A 20,637-nucleotide genomic window follows, 5' to 3' on the forward strand; every position below is an offset into this window, starting at 1 on the left:
GGTTAGCTAAAAACCATGCCATTGTGGACTGTCAAAAGAAAGAAATTAGACTTCAGACTCCTACTAAAGAGGAAGTCTTATTTCACGGGAAATCCAAAGAAAGAAAATTCCTACTGTCAGCTTCGCAAGCCTGGAAGGCTATAAATGGAGGAGAAGAAATTTACCTGGCAGTAATCAATGAAGTCAAAGAAGAAGAAGTCCCAAAGTTGGAGGAAATTCCAATTGTTCAAGAATTTTCAGATGTTTTTCCTGAGGAACTACCGGGTGACATACCCGATAGAGAAATAGAATTTGAAATCAATTTGGTCCCTGGTGCTGCACCAATATCAAAGGCACCATACCGAATGGCTCCAGCTGAATTGAAGGAGTTAAAGGAGCAACTCCAAGAATTGCTGGACAAGAAGCAGATTCGCCCCAGTGCATCCCCATGGGGAGCCCCAATGCTTTTTGTAAAGAAAAAGGACGGAAGCATGAGACTATGCATCGACTACAGGGAGTTGAACAAGATCACCATAAAGAATAAGTACCCACTCCCAAGAATAGATGATCTTTTCGATCAGTTAAAGGGAGCCAAGGTCTTCTCAAAACTAGATCTGAGATCTGGTTACCATCAGTTGAAGGTCAAAGCGGAAGACATCCCTAAAACTGCTTTCAGGACGAGATATGGACATTACGAATTCACGATAATGCCTTTTGGTCTAACAAATGCTCCTGCAGCATTCATGGACCTTATGAATCGGGTATTCAAACCATATCTCGATAAGTTTGTAGTTGTCTTCATAGATGATATCTTTGTGTACTCACCAAATGAAGAAGAACACAAAGAGCATCTGCGTCTCACTTTGCAGACACTTCGAGAAAAGGAACTATACGCCAAATTCAAGAAATGTGAATTTTGGTTAAAAAGTGTGGCTTTCTTAGGGCATATAATTTCTGAATTAGGAGTGTCAGTAGACCCTAAGAAGGTAGAGGCAATCAAGGATTGGCCACAACCAAAGACAGTGACTGAAGTAAGGAGTTTTATGGGATTAGCGGGCTATTATAGAAAATTTGTGGAAGGATTTTCTTCGATAGCCATTCCACTTACCAAACTTACTCAGAAAAATTCGAAATTCATTTGGAATGAAGCTTGTGAAAAGAGTTTCGAAACCCTGAAGACAAAACTCGCATCCACACCAGTACTCATTCTTCCCGAGGATGGTAAGAATTTCACTGTATACAGTGACGCATCAAAGGAAGGATTGGGGTGTGTGCTTATGCAAGTGGGTCAGGTAATCGCTTATGCCTCACGGCAATTGAAACCATATTAGCAGAATTACCCCACTCATGACTTGGAGTTAGCCGTAGTAGTATTTGCACATAAAATCTGGAGGCACTATCTTTATGGGGTAAAATGCGAAGTTTTTACTGATCACCAGAGCCTCAAGTACATTTTCACTCAAAAGGAATTAAACATGAGACAAAGAAGATGGATGGAACTTCTCAAAGACTATGACCTATCAATCAATTACCATCCGGGTAAGGCAAATAAAGTGGCAGATGCGTTGAGTCGAAGGAACCCTGGGAAGGTGAACTTAAATTCCCTGTCAGTGCAACCAAATCTCCGAGAGACCATCAAGTTGAAGCAGAGTCAAGACACCTCCATCCTAAGAATTAAAGAACAAATCCAAGGAGGAAAAGTTCCAGAATTTCAAATTGATAATGATGGTATCCTTTGGATGAAAGGACGATTGTATGTACCAAACATCGATGGAATTCGAGAAGAGGTAATGGCTGAGGCACATAAATCAAGATTTTCAGTACATCCAGGGAGTACCAAGATGTATAGAGACTTGAAGAATAATTACTGGTGGAACGGTATAAAGAAAGACGTAGCTGTCTTTGTTGCAAAGTGTTTAGTCTGTCAACAAGTCAAGGCGGAACATCAAAGGCCTGGAGGACTTTTACAGCCATTGGAGATACCAGAGTGGAAGTGGGATAACATTTTTATGGATTTCATAGTAGGACTACCACGATCAAGACAGGGTCACGATGGGATCTGGGTAATCATTGACAGATTGACCAAGTCTGCCCATTTCTTGCCAGTACGGATGAATTATAATCTGGAAAAATTAGCCACTTTGTATATGGACAACATAGTGAGGCTACATGGAGTCCCGGTAAGTATATTGTCTGATAGAGACCCAAGATTTGTATCAAGATTTTGGAAGAGTTTCCAAAAGTCTATGGGAACCAAGATTACTCTCAGTACAGCCTATCATCCTCAGACTGATGGCCAAACTGAGAGGACAATTCAGACCCTTGAAGACATGTTGAGGGCATGTGCAATGGATTTTCATGGAAATTGGAGTGAGCAGTTAACGTTGATAGAGTTTGCCTACAATAACAGCTACCACAGTAGCATCGAAATGGCTCCGTACGAGGCACTGTATGGTCGAAAATGTAGATCGCCCTTATATTGGGATGAAGTCGGAGAAAAAGCTATTACCAGGCCAGAGCTCATTCAAATAAATGTTGATAAAGTGGCCATAATCAAGGAAAGACTCAAGGCAGCTCAGGACAGACAAAAGAGTTGGGCTGATTTGAAAAGAAGACAATTGGAACTAGAGATCGGAAAAAAAGCTTATGTCAAGGTCTCACCAATGAAAGGAGTGGTACGGTTCAGTAAATCTGGGAAGTTAAATCCAAGGTATGTGGGACCGTTCGAGATACTGGAGAATGTGGGAACTTTAGCTTATCAACTGGCTTTACCACCTGAGATGTCCAGAGTACATAATGTTTTCCACATCTCACAACTACGGAAATATGTCCCGGACCCAAGTCATGTACTTAAAGTTACACCACTGATGATCGAAGGTAATCTGAATGAGGAACTCAAATATGAAGAAGTCCCTATTCGCATAGTGGACACAAAAGACCAAGTGTTGAGACACCGGACCATCCCATATGTCAAAGTACAGTGGTCAAATCATACCGAAAGGGAGGCCACTTGGGAACTTGAAGAAAAGATGCGCTCACAATACCCTTATTTATTCAACAGTTCAAGCTGATCCAAGTTTCGGGGACGAAACTTTCAATAAGGAGGGAGGGATGTGAGAACCCGGAAATTTCGACCGAATCAAATCAAGTAAGTAATATGAAAATTACTTAAAATAAGTTCAGCAATTCTCGTTTCAACTAAACAACTTGAACAATAACTTAAATTTTATCAAATGTAACTCGAGAAAGTAGATTTTAAGCTCGAGGAATAGTTCATCGGGATGCTAAGCTGCAACTAACCGCATTCATTGAAGAGTTTTCATGGGAGGAGTAAAACCCCAGCTCAAGGACGCAAACTTCCAGCTCGAAGAAACTCAACCAAGCTTGTCCTAACAAGACCATAAAGGGAGCTAAAAGATGAGCTAAAAGTTTGGACAAATTGAGTATGCAAGAAATGACTTATGATTAAACCCATAAGAGAGCTAAGGGATTAAGCTAAGGGTTAAGAAAAATTTAATATGCATGGGAGTTTGGGTAATCATTCTAGAACTTGAAAATGCATGGGATTTTGGAGAATTCAAGAATGAATCTTTGAACCATCATAATGAACACCATTATGGCAATTCTTGGAGACCAAGTGGTCGACCATGGGGTATGCCAAGGGGCAATTTGTGGCCTATAAATACTAACCCAAAGTTGGAGGAAAAGTGCTCCAAAACTCAAGCCAAGTTTCGGTTTTCCCTTCCCCTCACCCTCCCAAGTTTTCGGTCAAGTAAGCAAGGAAGAAATTTTGTGCGGTTCAGTGCAGAATTTTTGCGTCAAGGTGCTGCTTAATTTTAGACTATATTCGTTGAAGTCGCGCCGAAGTGCTGCCAAATTTTCGGAAGACAAGTTTGTGCCAAAGTTTACAATTTTCGAAATCTTCCTACAAAAATCTGTAAGTGGGCTTTTGTTACTTGGTTCATTTCTATTTTAAAATTTAAATAATGTATGGTGCCATGTATGTTTTTTTCTTTCGAAAATATCATGAGATGCATGTCCACCTATTTTTCGAAAATCAGTGTTATGATTTGAATCTCCGATCGATCATGTGTTTTCTTTTGTTCTTCGAATTCTTTGATTCCGTTGCATCTGTCTGAAATTCTGATAAGTTCTGTCCGTTAAAAATCTGAAATCTTTGTTACACTGTTACGAGTCAATTGGAAATAGGACGAGAATTGTGATTCTGTCTGGCCCCTAATGGTGGGTAGAAAACCATTTCTGTTTGGCCCCTAATGGTGGGTATAAAACCATTTCTGGCCTCACCCCTTAGAGGACTAACATATTGGGGACAATTTGACCATGTAAATATGATGAGTAACAGTGTTTTGTTTGTTCTGATATGATCTGTTCTGAGGAATCTGTTTCGTTCTGAAATATCTGTCTCATGTTCGTTTCTGTTATGATAAATTAAGTAGTAAGATTTGAAAGATTGTTAAAGAATTGTTTTAAAGACTTATGTTCTATATGTATCTTTGAAAATCGATCGACCCCCCACTTGCTGAGTGTTTCCCAAAACACTCATCCCTTACAATTTCAGATAAAAATGAAGAAAAACTGAATGAGGAGGAGCAGGAAGCGTTCTGGGGATGGTGATCGAAAGAAAAGTTCAAGAACTGAGAATCTTATTCTTTTCCTCTGTTTCGTTTCCGCAAAACTCTGATGTATTTTTAATTCTATTTTCAGTGTAAAGACAATGTTTAATTTATGAAAAAGACTGGTTTTTGGCATTTCGATACGAGGCTTAATTGTTTTCAAGTAATTGTTAAACAATGCCGGATGTCACCGATACTTCGGACTCGGGGCGTGACAACGGCGCAAGATCAGCCGCAACCCATCCATAAAATGTCTTAGCTTCTCTCGGGAATCATTAGAAATCTGGGGCACAAAGTCACATCCCCTCTCGAATTTCCTGACAAACTCTGCCACATTGTTGTCTCCCTGCCGCAGCGTCATTAACTCCTTGGTCAGGCGGGAGCGTACTTCCTCAGTGAAGTACTTGGAGTAGAAGACCTTCTTAAAACCATCCCAGGTCAGTGTTTGCAGGTTCCTGACATTGATGCACTCCCACAAAATCTGGCGTCTCCTGTCAGCAGGAAAATGGCACACCTGACCCTATCTGCGTCCTGCAGCTCCATAAAAGAAAAGATTACATCGATGTACTTAATCAATCTTTCTGCTATCATCGGGTCAGTAGTCCTTGGGGGAACTCCTTCGGATCCATCCTCCTGAACCTCTCGTAAACTGCCTTCGGTCTAGGCCTCACACCTTTATCCACTATAGTTTGGTTCCTCGCAAACTGTACGAAGAACTGAGTCATCCCTGCAAGCATTTGAGCCTTGATATCTGGGGGTGGACGAGGAGGAGTTACCCTCTCCCCGTCCTGAGCTTCTCTGTCCTCCTCCCTATCCCCACGGGCAACCATACGTCTAGGAGGCACAGTGTTCTAAAATTTCCCCAACACGTAAACCCAATATGCATGAACATAATATCAATATCATAGGATGCACGCAGTTTGAATTTAAATATGCACATGCTGAAATCATGACTTGATGCTTACTACATGAAATAATTTAAAACCTTAAAACTTTCAGACTTGAGGTGTGCTTTCGTGAGCATTTCGCAACTGGCAGTAGGCATAACCCTTTACAAAAACACCGCTCTGATACCAACTCTAACGTACCGTACTTTTAAACTATTTTAAAATTTGCGGAAAATAAAAATTTTCTTAAATAAGAAATAAACGTTCGACTTCTGATTTAAAATAAACTGTTCATCCAAATATAACCGCAATAAAAGATCACGAATAAAGTTTTCTAAAACCCCTAAAATTACTAACCTCCCTAAATTTAAAACAAAATACACAAGTGTTAAACTTTTGAAAGTTTAAAATCTTAAAATCACCTAATAATTAAATTAGACTTAAAATGCTAATACCTAATAAATCATTTAAATGCCATTTTCTTGGCTTGAAATAAAATAACTCATTTTAAAATCGTCTAAATCGTCGCTGGTCTCATTTCCCTCGATCCCGCATCGAATAATCGTCTGCAAAATGAAACTCGAGAAAACATTAGCAATTTCATGAATCACGCATCACTAAAATCATTTTAAATTTAAATAACTAATTTAGCAGTTTAAATAATGCATGGATTTTGCGTGTACTGAATTTGGGTTCTACAAGTGGAGCCGCATAATTTGTCGACCTCAAAAACATGACATCATGGCGAATAGTGGGTGGAAGGCCATCCATGAAATGCCTCAGTTCCTCAATAGCATCTCTGGCGATGAGTGATATGAAGTGACAACCCCTACAGAACCTTTTTATAAACTCAGTCACAGACATGTCTCCCTGACAAAGACTCATTAACTCCCTCTTCAAACATCTTCTGACGTCAGCAGTAAAGTATTTCTCGTAAAAGATGTCCTAGAATTGTGTCCAGGTAATGGTGATGTAAGACCCCAAAAGAAAAACACAATAATAATTAAGATTAATTAATAATATATGCTTTTATATGTATAATTTAAGTAAATATTATAAATTATATATACCTATTAGGTGTACATATATATATACACCATAATACAGTAAAAAAATATGCATGTATAGTGATAAGGTAAATGCAATATAATATAATAAATGTCACATCAAACTTTTATGCAAATATATGGTTGTATTTCTAATTGTCTCCAACACTTTTATTATGTCTCCCCTAGACCCAGGATAAACTACTATATAAAGGAAGAAATATACAGGAAGTGAAACCATCAGATTCACACGTATTCACCGTAAGTCTTCTTTTAAGTTGCAAGCTTCGGCTAAAGGTAATAATTATCTATTCACATTTTTTATTATTAAGGGAAATAAAGTATGGAATCTCTTATGAAATAATATGCTTACAATTGTGTAAGTTTAAGCTTTAAAATAATATAGCATGGATTGATTAAAGATGTAAGCCTACTGTATATATCATATATATGTACATTATAACATGTTAAATTATTTGTTTTCAAAATTTGATGCCACATATATAACTTTAAATTTACCTTTGAAACTTACTGAAATTGGAATCTCAAATTATGTAAATATATTTTAGGACATAATGACTATGATAATTAAGATTAGAGCTAATAACTAGCGACTGTAGTTTAATCTAATGGTTCCTCTGACCTTTAGATAATTTTGGGAAATAATAATGATAAAAATATGCCTAAAGAATTTAATAAAGTTACACTTTAATTTTACATATAAATATTTGAAATATATTATTTCAATAATGCTAACTTTAATGATTCAAGATGTATAACTAGTTAAGTTAGAAGAGTGATACTTATAGAAAATATAAATTCTATATTTAATGAAATGAACTACAAATTATGATATAAATGAATGCTTTTGTGACATTCTTGTAGAGTTATCGTGATTTACAAGTCGATCTATACCTTAAGTAATTAAAAAAAAGATATGTTATTATCGGATAATATGCATATAATCGTAGTGTTTGAAATTTTTTGAACATGGATTATATGACATTTATTTCTCTACGTGGATTAATTTGTGACATTGTATAAACATCGATGCGCGGAAATAAAAACATATTTTACACACACATATTTTTTGTATTTATGTAGGATTGATGCATGAAATGACATTTCATTACATGTTGAGCCTTGATTCTATTGATGACCATTTTGATATCGTGTGTATGGTTGATGTGATTGTTGGGATGATACGGAGCTGTGACTAGCTCGAGACATGTTGCAGGCCGATAAGGCGCAGTATGTCCATAATCCCTGGCGAGCTGATCGGCACACGGTAGTAGACTGACGAAGGAGTGGTTACTAGAGCAGTGTAGCCGAGCCTTTCCTGTTGATCGAGATGTTGTGTTGCATTTACTGATTGTGCAGCTTTCAATATTCCATTTACCCATGCATGTGCGTTTACCTGATCATGCATCACATCCACATATCATGCATTACGTTACATGATTTTTATTTGGTTTTCTCATACTGGGTTATTACTCACCATCTCGAGGGCAGTTACTATTTTGTGTGTGGATGGTATTCCAGTAATCATGGCATTAATAGTTCTACTTAGTGAGGAAGGGAGTGAGAAATCTACTCATGTGATTATGTACGTAAATGGGATTCATATGCTAATTGAAGAAATTACGTATGAGTTTCTTGGACTTCTAGTAGAAGAGAGTAAGGAGCTGACTGCGGCATCCATTCCAGTGAGAGTTAATTGGAGTTTACACTTCCCTCTGCATCCTATGTGACGTCATGCATACATATTTATAATGATGCGTGTGTATATATATATTTACTCGTCGCGTTTTGTTATTAAATCTCGACGAGATAATTCATTATGTTTAATTATAATTGCTAGAATATTTTGATGTAATGTAAACTTTAGATTATTTTAATAATTATGTAATGGTCACCATGTCATAAATATAATGAAAAATTTTCCGCTATATTTGATATTCCAGCAATTATTCTCATATATTGCATGATAATTACTAGTGAATGTCAAGAGCCCTACACGTGGCTAAATCAACACCCTGCTCAGCTCCTTCCCACCAAAGAGAAGCATCATCCCCCATATAACTAGCACACCTAACTCGATCAGCATCTCCTATATTCAGATAGCGGAAATGCACCTCAAGGGACCTGATCCAACTGTGGGGACCCGGACGCTAATTCATTTCTTAATCATCTTTAGGAATAATTGGATCAATTAAATAAACTGGGTCTAAATTTTTTTTTTTAAATACAAGTGTGGAACAAAATAGAATCAGTCTGATATAAACAGCAACATAAAAGTACAAGTCTTGTACAAATACATGAAAGTCAAACTAGGGTTCAATCACTACACGTCAAGTGCTGAAACCTATTCTACTTCTGGGTCCGAATCTCCACGCTAACAATGATCTCTCATCCTCTTCTCGACCCTGATCTTGTCCACCTGTTGTCATGCACACATACAAACACAACAACAGCCGGATAACTCCGGCGAGAATATAATTCCCAGTATAAATAATGTATACATGCAATTCATATAAAATCATATACAAAAGCATATAACAGGTATCAATAGCATGTATCAAATCTGAAAACATGAAATGATATAAAGCGATAAATCAAACTCTTTGACTCATCATTTCTGACTCGACTCTGATCTAGTCTAGTCTAGGGATCCCGGTTCCCGGACGTTGGCATATCATATCGAATCTCTGCAATAGAAATCGATCTACTCCTAAGCAACATCGATATAACCAAACATCCATTGTCTAGGCCACCTCTGCCCAAGACTTGGCACCTCTGCCAATGACTCGTTCTCGACATCTATCTTATATTCTCTGCTTTTCTATAAATCAATAGAATAAGCATATACATTCAAGTAATACAAAGTATTAACACAATAACAAACAAGTATGTGGTTTAGGGAAACTCAAGTCAAATATGACTCGAGTCGATCTCTCGGCTAACATTGATTTATACCTTTCTTTCGTTGGGGTTCGGCTCTGATCTGTCTTCGAAGCCTTCGATATCAATCTGGAATGAAATATTCGAGGAATACGATAACAACGTGTATCCCAATCAATACCAGATATAATTAAACACAATCTAATTCTGTTTCGACGGCATAACATCGCAATCTTGAAATATCGATAATACAAAATCAGTATATACCAATCCCAATAACTCATAATCAATCAACAAACATAATCTGATACCAAATCTGTATAATCTCAATCACATCAACTCTGAAATTGATAACAATTCCATACGGTATCCGTTCTTCAATCCGGTTTCAATTATACGATGTCTAATATCTCAAGAACACCATATATCAGTAATATCAAGATTTCTTCCATATCATAATTTAAAATCATATCATAACATAAGAAAACTTACGTCCAGTTGAAGCTCTCGTCAATAGAAACACGGTACTGAAGTCGGATTGAAAATCAGACGGTCGGATTTTGCTTAAATCACCAATCTATGATTTTTAAGTTCCTGGAAGCTTTCTCCTAAGATTCTCTCGTTTTCATGGTGGAGGAATGAAGGAAATGAATTTTGTATATATCAAGTTGCATGGCCAGTGTAATGCCCGAGATTTTATATCGTGTTAAATTACGATTATTGATTTTAATCGAGATAATTATGAAAGGGCTAACCGAGACACGAAATGAGATCGCGGGTGAAAAGTGATGTGCGAGGACAGTAGCATCGACGCACATGCACGACCGGATGCGCGCACATGCGCCAAACAGGCAGAAGACCTCGCGCATATGCGCGGAAGATGTCGCGCATATGCGTGAAGCCTATGCGAGTAACTCCAGAGAGTCTCGCGCATATGCGCGGAGATTAGTCGCGCATATGCGCGAGGCTATGTGCATGATACGCGCGGAGACCGAGTGTCTCGCGCATATGCGCCGATTGGGGTCGCGCATATGCGCGAGACGTGTGCTACAAAGATTAAGCCACTCGTCCTTTTGCTTGTACGTGGGTGTATATATATATATATACAAACGTAAATCTTGAGTGAAAGTCGAGAAAAGGCCGAGGGAATATTTTGATTTGAAATTGAAGATTTGGGATCCGTCCGTCCGAACTTGAATCCGAGTACGACACCGTGTTCCTAGCGATGACAGCTACAACTGGGCTTAAGTTTTGTTACGTTTTGACATGTTTTGAAATTATGATGTTGTCAGAATTAAATGAAATTCATATATGATGTTCTTGACATGTTAGACATCATAGAATCGAAGTCAGATTAAAGAATAGACTGTTTATGAAATTTTTATGACTTTCAGAGTTGATTTAGTTGAGATTCTATATCAGAATTGTGTTATTATTCAGATTATGAGTTGTACTGATACTCGTTATGAATTCTGGCATTATATCTGTGATGTTGAGATAGACGGGGTTATCGTGGCTGTATTGTTATGCCGTCGAAACATCAGTAGATTGATATTGATCAGATTCAGTATTGATTGAGATTGATCAGATTCACAAATGATTTCGATTGTATCGTGATATCATTAATATGAATTAGATTGTACCTTGTTCAGATATGGATCAGATTATATACCGATTTGAGTATTGATCAGAACAGGTCTTGAATTGAGTATATACTGATATGGTATTTATATGATTGTCATTATCAGATTGGATATGGACAAAGTTGACTTCAATACTTCGTTTTCGTCGGATCGAGAAGATAAAGGTATAAATAAATGTTGATTCGGGATTGCACAACTCGAGTTAGGTTTGACTTGAGTTTCCCAAAATCACATACTTTACTTTATCGCATTGATATTTGCAGATTATCAGATTGATATGTTTAGTCTATTGAATTATAGCAGAGCCAGAGTTTGAGTCTAGGGCAGATAAGCCTAGCTAGGGCAGAATCGCTGAGTCTTTGTCAGAACCGCGTAGACTCTAGACTTACGGTGTATCGATGAGCTTAGATGTAGATCGACGTCTATTGTAGACATTCGATACAGCATACCAAAGTCTAAATTAAACCGGGATCCCTAGATTAGAATGAGAGAATGAGCGGGGTAGAGTGAGTTTTCTTTCTTGCATGTGATTGCTAGCATGAGATTTATTTTAATGTTGACTTACATTGTGTGTGCTAGCATGGAATTATGCTTTACTGCTTTGAAATACATGGTTACCTGATTATCTGATTTGAATTGGTATTATGTATTATTGAGTATGAATCAGATTTGATTCTTGATCAGCAGTAAGATGATCAGAGAAAGATTGGAACAGATTTGTAGTATTTGAGTACTAATGTTTTGATAAGCAGATATACCTCCACGGAGAATTCCAGAAAGGGGTAGTACTTATACTGAACAGATAGATGTATAATAAAACTCAGATGGAAATACAGTTGGAAGAGTTTCAGTTATTTCATCCGCCGATTCTGAGTGGTATCGAGACGTCTGAAGATTGTGAGAACTGGTTTGATGACATAGAAATACTGTTTGAATTACTTGATTATTCAGATGAGCAGAGAATTAAACTGATATTCCACCAGTTACGAGAAGCCGCCAGAAGTTGGTGGATTACAAGTAAAAGAATGCTAGAACAGAAAGGTACAGTGATTTCGTGGGAAATATTCAGAACTGAATTTTATCGAAGATTTTTCTCAGTTTTGTACCGGGAGGACAAGAAAGCAGAGTTTGAGAACTTGAGACAAGGTCAACTGAATATTGAAGGATATGTTGCTAAATTCTCTACTCTACTGCGTTTTGCTCCTAATATAATTGGAAATGATGAAGCTGTAGCGGATCAGTTCATCAGAGGATTGAACTCGGAGATAGTTGCATTGATGAATATGCAGCGACCTTATCATTTCGCTGATGCCTTGAGTAAAGCGAAGAGAGCGGAGGCGAGTCTGATTAGACAACTAAAAAGGGTGTGTGCGATGCAACCCCAGACACAGCCATCCCCTCTCCGAGTTGATCGCGGCAGCACGAGTGGAAAGCAAGATTTGCTGAAAGCTCGAAAGAAACCATTCAAGAAGTTAAGGAGCGGACTGAGCTGTTCAACTAGCTCCAGTGGTTCCAGCCCAAGTTATACTGGAGTGTATTGCAGGATTTGCGGAGGGAGACATTCCACAGAGCAATGCCAGGGAGTGACTGGTAGTTGTCGTATCTGCCGACAGCCGGGACACTTTGCTAGAGTTTGTCCCCAGAGAGATTCCCGCAGATTTCAGGGAGCTGGACCATCTGGTGGTAGTGACCGAGGAACAGACCCAAGAGGCACTTGATGATATAGTGGCAGGTACTGTTCTTTTATGATTATATTGCATATGTATTGATATATATTAATGCATTTCTTACGATTGTCTTTGACTGAGTTGCATTGATATATACGGTACCTGTTGGGTCTGTATTGCTGTAGTATTAATCTTTGTACCTTCTGGGAAAGAAAAATTGATATCAGCGATTTCTGTGATATATTGTATACTACAGTAAGATGAGAATGAGATCGAGTTGAATTATGATGTACTTGTGTTTTCTGATTTGATTGCATTATTGATATTAATATGTTGAACAAGTACAGAACTATTAGAGATGCCTTTTAGGAGAATATAAGATTCAGACCAGATATGGCTGATGAGTAGAGATTCCACAGTAAGGATTCTAGATCTAGAATTCCTTTGATATCTATGTGTTGTCTATGACTCGATCGATACAGAAAGGAACAGATGATATCCTTATGTATTCAGTAGATGTACTGAAATCGAGCCTAGCATTGGCAGATTTGCCAGTAATGTACGAGTTGGCGGATATTTGCCCAGATAAGATTTAAGATTTTCTTTATATCAGAAAGATATATTTCCGAATTGAGATCAGGTACTGTTTGTGCTTTAGAATTCAGTACAGAATGATATTAAATGTACATAATGACACTGAATGAATTGAAAGAATTGAAAGATCAGTGGAAGAGTACCGACCAGGAGTTACATCTTATTTAGTGTTTCTCTCTGGCATGTTTCATTATGTTCAGAGATATTCTGATGATTTCATGCTCGTTGTATCTATGATATTTTGATATATTCGTAGCATCTGATTGATTGAATCGAATAACTGAAGATTGAATGGAATATTCTGAGAACTGTGATTATTGTATACAGAAATTATTCAGATGTGAATTCTGCTTGAAACAAATTGTATTCAGAGTATGAGATATCGGAAGTTAGTATACCGATTGTTCTTGACACAGTTAAAATTGTGATCCGTGACTGAGAACGATACCGATATCAAAAATATCAGAGAATTTATTTTGTCAGAGTGGGCAGATTATATTATCCGAGTATATTTTGAACTGCTTGAGAATTGTTAGCTTCTAGATCAGTATAGATTATTGATATTCCGAATCTGATTTGATAGTACGGTTATTCTGAGTCAGTGTTTGATACAGATTATTCAAACCGAATCAGAACTGAATTCAAGAATTACGGCAGTTCAGAGATTTAATCAGAATGTTCAGAACTTAAATTCGATAATCAGAGCAGAACATCGATCAGAGTGACAGATATGTGATTTTTATTGTATGAGAATGATTATCTTGTAATGTCAAATGTTTCAGAAGTGTACAACAGAATTTGATATCGATAGTCAGAACCGAATACCAGGTAGGTATTTTTCTTTAATTTATATTATTAACTGATTATTTATACCAAATAGTTCGAATTGGAAATGACAGATAGGGTCAGGAGCGCACAGGAATGGATTCAGTAGTCGTTCAGGTAACAGAAAGTATATGATAATTCGAACAGATAGTTTTGATATAGACAGATTAAATCAGTTGTGATAGAATTGGTACTGAAATGTTGGCAGAACTTGTACTGAAATGTCTGAACCGCCAATAAATGAAGATAGAAAGATAGAAATCAGAAGAGTTATTACAGAATTTTTATATTTCTGACTAGACATGGGGAGTATATTTCGATGAATTTCGTAATGAGATTACTGTAATACTTTCCAGATTGTGATGTAATATGATTGTGATTAACAGATTGTTCAATCTATATCTATTAGTTTGTACCAGATAACGTACAAACATGACCAAATGACACAGATCGATGTCAGAAAAGTGGTCAGAATAACTAGAATGCCGAAGTAGAGTATATCAGATTGTGATTTTGCTTGATTTTGTGCTTTTGGCAGAATGTATAGCATGATTTTATCTATGAGTTATAGATTGACGGATAGTTGGAGTGAACTATCTAGATACTGGAGGATATCCAGGAACTGTAGTGCTGGATTTTAGCACTAGTGACCTGATGGCTTGTCAATGTATGAATTACTGTATAATGATAGCTATCAAACGAGTATTGATATAGCCACAGATAAGACATTGTACAGTGAGTACTGCAGATTTCCGCTGAATGGGAATGATATTACGGTGACATTTGAGATTGAATTTGATAACAGCTGATGATATTGATTTGGTATGAGCTGTTGATTGGTATATACGGATGTTGTATAGCCAGTAATTGCAAGTAATTTGATCAGAACGGTTTGATAGAATGAATTTTCTGAAGTAACCTCTATTATACATTCCTTCCTTATCTGATTTGATTGTCTGTGATTTTGAGGACGAAATCATATCTTAGAGGGGGAGAAATGTAATGCCCGAGATTTTATATCGTGTTAAATTACGATTATTGATTTTAATCGAGATAATTATGAAAGGGCTAACCGAGACACGAAATGAGATCGCGGGTGAAAAGTGATGTGCGAGGACAGTAGCATCTGCGCACATGCGCGACCGGATGCGCGCACATGCGCCAAACAGGCAGAAGACCTCGCGCATATGCGCGGAAGATGTCGCGCATATGCGCGAAGCCTATGCGAGTAACTCCAGAGAGTCTCGCGCATATGCGCGAGGCAATGTGCATGATACGCGCGGAGACCGAGTGTCTCGCGCATATGCGCCGATTGGGGTCGCGCATATGCGTGAGACGTGTGCTACAAAGATTAAGCCACTCGTCCTTTTGCATGTACGTGGGTGTATATATATATATATACAAACGTAAATCTTGAGTGAAAGTTGAGAAAAGGCCGAGGGAAGATTTTGATTTGAAATTGAAGATTTTGGGATCCGTCCGTCCGAACTTGAATTCAAGTACGACACCGTGTTCCTAGCGACAACAGCTACAACTGGGCGTAAGTTTTGTTACGTTTTGACATGTTTTGAAATTATGATGTTGTCAGAATTAAATGAAATTCATATATGATGTTCTTCACATGTTAGACATCATAAATCGAAGTCAGATTAAAGAATAGACTGTTTACGAAATTGTTATGAATTTCAGAGTTGATTTAGTTGAGATTCTATATCAGAATTGTGTTATTATTCAGATAATGATTTGTATTGATATTGGTTAAGAATTCTGGCATTATATCTGTGATGTTGAGATAGACGGGGTTATCGTGACTGTATTGTTATGCCGTCGAAACATCAGTAGATTGATATTGATCAGATTCAGTATTGATTGAGATTGATCAGATTCAGTAATGATTTCGATTGTATCGTGATATCATTGATATGAATTAGATTGTACCATGTTCAGATATGGATCAGATTATATACCGATTTGAGTATTGATCAGAACAGGTCTTGAATTGAGTATATACTGATATGGTATTTATATGATTGTCATTATCAGATTGGATATGGACAGAGTTGACTTCAATACTTTGTCTTCGTCGGATCGAGAAGATAAAGAAATAAATAAATGTTGATTCGGGATTGCACAACTCGAGTTAGGTTTGACTTGAGTTTCCCAAAATCACATACTTTACTTTATTGCATTGATATTTGCAGATTATCAGATTGATATGTTTAGTCTATTGAATAATAGCAGAGCTAGAGTTTGAGTCTAGGGCAGATAAGCCTAGCTAGGGCAGAACCGCTGAGTCTTTGTCAGAACCGCGTACACTCTAGACTTACGGTGTATCGATGAGCTTAGATGTAGATCGACGTCTATTGTAGACATTCGATACAGCATACCAAAGTCTAAATTAAACTGGTATCCCTAGATTAGAATGAGAGATGAGTCGAGTCTTAGATATCGAGACTAGAACTTGATTTACAGATTTGTATTAATTTATGTTTCGTAGATTACGATTCATGTTTTATTTACAGACTGATATTGATACATGTTGTTTGATTATGCTACATGTAATAAGATATAATTCATGCTTTTATGTTAATTCAGTTAACTGCATGTATACATTATTTATACTGAGATTTATTCTCACCGGAGTATCCGGCTGTTGTCTTTTTTGTATGTGTGCATGACAACAGGTGGGGCAAGATCGGGGTCAAGAAGATTGTGAGAGAAGACACGAGTTTAGAGTGGTGATTCCGGACTGATTGTAGACTTTGTTTAATACTTGAAATTTAGTAGTTAAACATTAGACTAGTTTGAACTAGAAGCACGTTGTACAAGATTTGTATTATTATACTGGTTTGTATAATAGATTGATTCCATTACCTTCCGCATTAAAAAAAAAAATTTAGACCCTGTTTATCTTAATTGATAATTAAATCCCAAAGATGATTAAGATGATGATTAGCGTCCGGGTCCCCACAGCCAGAAACGTGGCTTATTATTCTTTCATCTCAAGCGGCGCTCGGGCGGTCAAAAACTACCGCTCGGGCACAGAACGTTCTGTCCGAGTACTTTTCTTGTCATACACTGGTGCTCGGTCGGTCATTTTCTACCGCTCGGGTGCCAAACGTTCTATCCGAGTCCTAACCTTATGGTGCATTGGTGCTCGGGCGGTCTTTTTCTACCGCTCGGGCACCAAACGTTCTGGACAAAAGTTGGTCTTGTAATGCACCGGCGCCCGGCTTCTACCTTCACATGTTACCTTAGCTCCTGAAATCTCAATTCTGTCAATAAATTAATGTCTGATTACAGTGATTACATCTCGGGCATTACACCAACCCTCAGCAACAAATGGGTCAGTGGTACCTTAAAACTCCTTCAGACCAAGCCTCCTATTGATCATACACATCATGTTGTGACCTCGGAGCCTGCTGAGCCTGCTACTCAAAGAATCGAGCCATACCTTTCATCACCCAAATAGCAGATATTAGGAGGTGTCCTAAGATACTCTTGACAATCCTTATGAGTAGCATCCTTTCTATCGGTACTAGGTGCGCATCTAAGAGGCATTATATCTGAACATATATATAATTCTAAACGTAACCAATATGAAATAAATCTAAATATCTAACCATTTAGCTTATAAGACCATTTATCGAGCAACTTAAACATAAATCCCAATTAATTCATAAACATTAAAACATGTAACTTAAGCACATAAACCATGTAAACATGCAGGTGTCAACATTAAAATCATTTAAAGCATTTAAACTTACAGACTTGAGACTTGACGACTGAGCTTCATGGACCTGACGGTGACACAACCTTTTACAAGAATATTGCTCTGATACCAACTGAAACGTCCCTTACTCATTTTTCTTTAAAATAGACTATAATTTTTTTATAATAATGCCTCGGCCGAACCTATACATATATATATTTATATGTATATATGTACTTTTACTATTTGCACCATTAAAACAAAATCCACATCTATTTTACTCAAAACTCAGTAACTGCAGTAAAATTTATAAAATCGTAAACGTTAAACCAAACATAAAACTAGAATTTTTCAAAAGTATCATGTACATCACAAATCCTCTCAAGAAAATATTTAAAGTATTGTAAAAGCATTAACTGTGGGGAAAACTTGCAAGGTCCTCGGGTTTCAGTGCACCATCAGTCCAACCACTTCAATCATCCAACCCTCTTGTCTAAACTGAAATATCCTAAGATGCATCATTCACACCTAGTGAGTCTAATGACTCAACATGTCTTAACCGTTATAACAACTAACAAATATACATTCACATGCAACCGTGAAAAATTGTGGGGACCCGAACCTAATTCATCTTTTTAATCATTATTAGGATCAAATGTAACATTTAAGTAAATTGGGTCAAAAAAAATTTTTAAAAATACATGAGTGCGCAACATATGAAATAAATTTTATTTCATTTACAAGATCAACATCTAGATCAAAAGTATAAGTCTTGTACAATAGTAAGTCATAAAAAACTACTGTTCATTCCCTACCTATCAGGTAGTGGAATCAACTCTACTTCTAAGTCCGGATCTCCATGCTAATCTTGATCTCTCATCCTCTTCTTGACCCTGATCCTGTCCCACCTGTCGTCATGCACACATACAAACACAACAACACCCTAATAACTCCGGTGAGAATATAATTCCCAGTATAAAAAACGTATACATGCAATCATATAACAAATGTAAAGGCATGAAACAGATATCAATAACATGTATCATAATCTGAAAGACATGAATCAATATAAAACTGTAAATCAACTCTTGACTCATAATCTCAGACTCGACTCTTCTCTAATCTAGGGATCCCGGTTCCTGGACATTGGCACACTATATCGAATCTCAGCAATAGAAGTCGATATAATCCTAAGCAACATCGATATAAACCAAACATCCAGTGTCTTGGCACATCCGCCAAAGACTTGGCACTTATGCCAATGACTAGGCACATCAGTCTATGACTCATTACATGCTTTGCTATAAATCAATAGACTAAGCATATCAATCTCATGAATTGCAAACATCAATGCAATAAAATAAAGTATGTGGTTCGGGAAACTCAATTCAAATCTAACTTGAGTCGTATCTTCCCGGTTCGACATTGATTTTTACCTTTCTTTTCGTAATTCTGACGAAGTGGAGGTCTTGAAGTCGAAGCTGTCAATACTCAATCTGGCAATGACAATATTGAGGAGTATAATGTCAATATACAACCCCATCAATACTGGATATAATCAGAACTCATTCTAATTCTATTTCAACGGCATAACGGCACAATCTCGATATACCCAGCAATAAAATATCAATCAGATATAAATCTCAACAACTCATACTCGATAACAAACTTAATCTGATATCAAATCTGTATAATCTCAATCAAATCAAATCTGAAAATGATGACAATTTCATATGGTATCCGTTCTTCGATCTGATTTAAATTATACAATGACAACAATCTCAGGTATAGATAATAATAATCATATCATGATTCTTCTCATATCAGATTTTCAAATCATATCAAAACATAAGAAAACTTACGTCCTTCTGATGCTTTTGTTGATAGAAACACTGTACTGAACTCAGATGGAAAATCAGACGGTTGGATTTTGCAAAATTAGAATTCTAGTCTTCGAAGGAAACTTGAAATCTCCTGAACCTTCCTCGTTCCTTTTTGCTACTGAAAATCTGTATTATGATGAATGATTGATATATATATATTTGCATGGAAAAGAACAAGTGTCTTAATCTTTAAGCTGCACGTCTCGTGCATATGCGCGACCTTCCTCGGCGCATATGTGCGAGACCTATTGGTCTTGGCATTATTCATATCCTCAGCTCGCGTATATGCACGTCCTCTCTTCGCGCATATGCGCGAGATTCTCTGCCATGCTCACGCATATGCGCGCATCCTGGTCGCGCACACGAGGTTCTCTGCCTGCCTCGCGCATATGCGCCCTGCTTGGTCGCGCATATGCGCGAGGGGTTCAGTCCTTGCACATAACAATGTCTCCTCTTGTTCTCCCCGGTCTGTTCCTTTCCGTCTATAATCACATCAATTATCAATAAATCATTTAAGATTACAATCATCAAAATCGCGGGCATTACCTTTCTCCCCCTCTAAGATCTGATTTCGTCCCCGAAATCACAAGCAATCAAATCAGATAGCAATAAGAAATGCATAACAGAAGCTAATAGAAAACTCACATAAGTGAAATAACTCTGGGAATTTCTATCTCATGTCTGATTCAGTCTCCCAGGTAGCTTCTTCAATCCCATGATGAATCCACTGAACTTTCACAAGCGGAATAGTCTTCGTTCTGAGTTGCTTTTCTTTACGATCAAGAATCTGGATCGGCTTTTCAAAATTACTCAGAGTTTCATCAAGCTTTGCCTCGTCTGGCTGAATAATATGAGATGTATCAGGA

At 37.3% G+C, this 20,637-nt stretch overlaps 1 pseudogene; it reads left to right on the forward strand.

The window, feature by feature from the left end:
• The first annotated feature begins 8,093 nt into the window (after positions 1–8,093).
• LOC142538243 (U-box domain-containing protein 52-like) overlaps positions 8,094–20,637 on the forward strand; it is a 50,243-nt pseudogene continuing 37,699 nt past the window's right edge.

The sequence above is a fragment of the Primulina tabacum genome, chromosome 3 (genome assembly GCF_025594145.1).
Source record: "Primulina tabacum isolate GXHZ01 chromosome 3, ASM2559414v2, whole genome shotgun sequence".
NCBI lineage: Eukaryota > Viridiplantae > Streptophyta > Magnoliopsida > Lamiales > Gesneriaceae > Primulina > Primulina tabacum.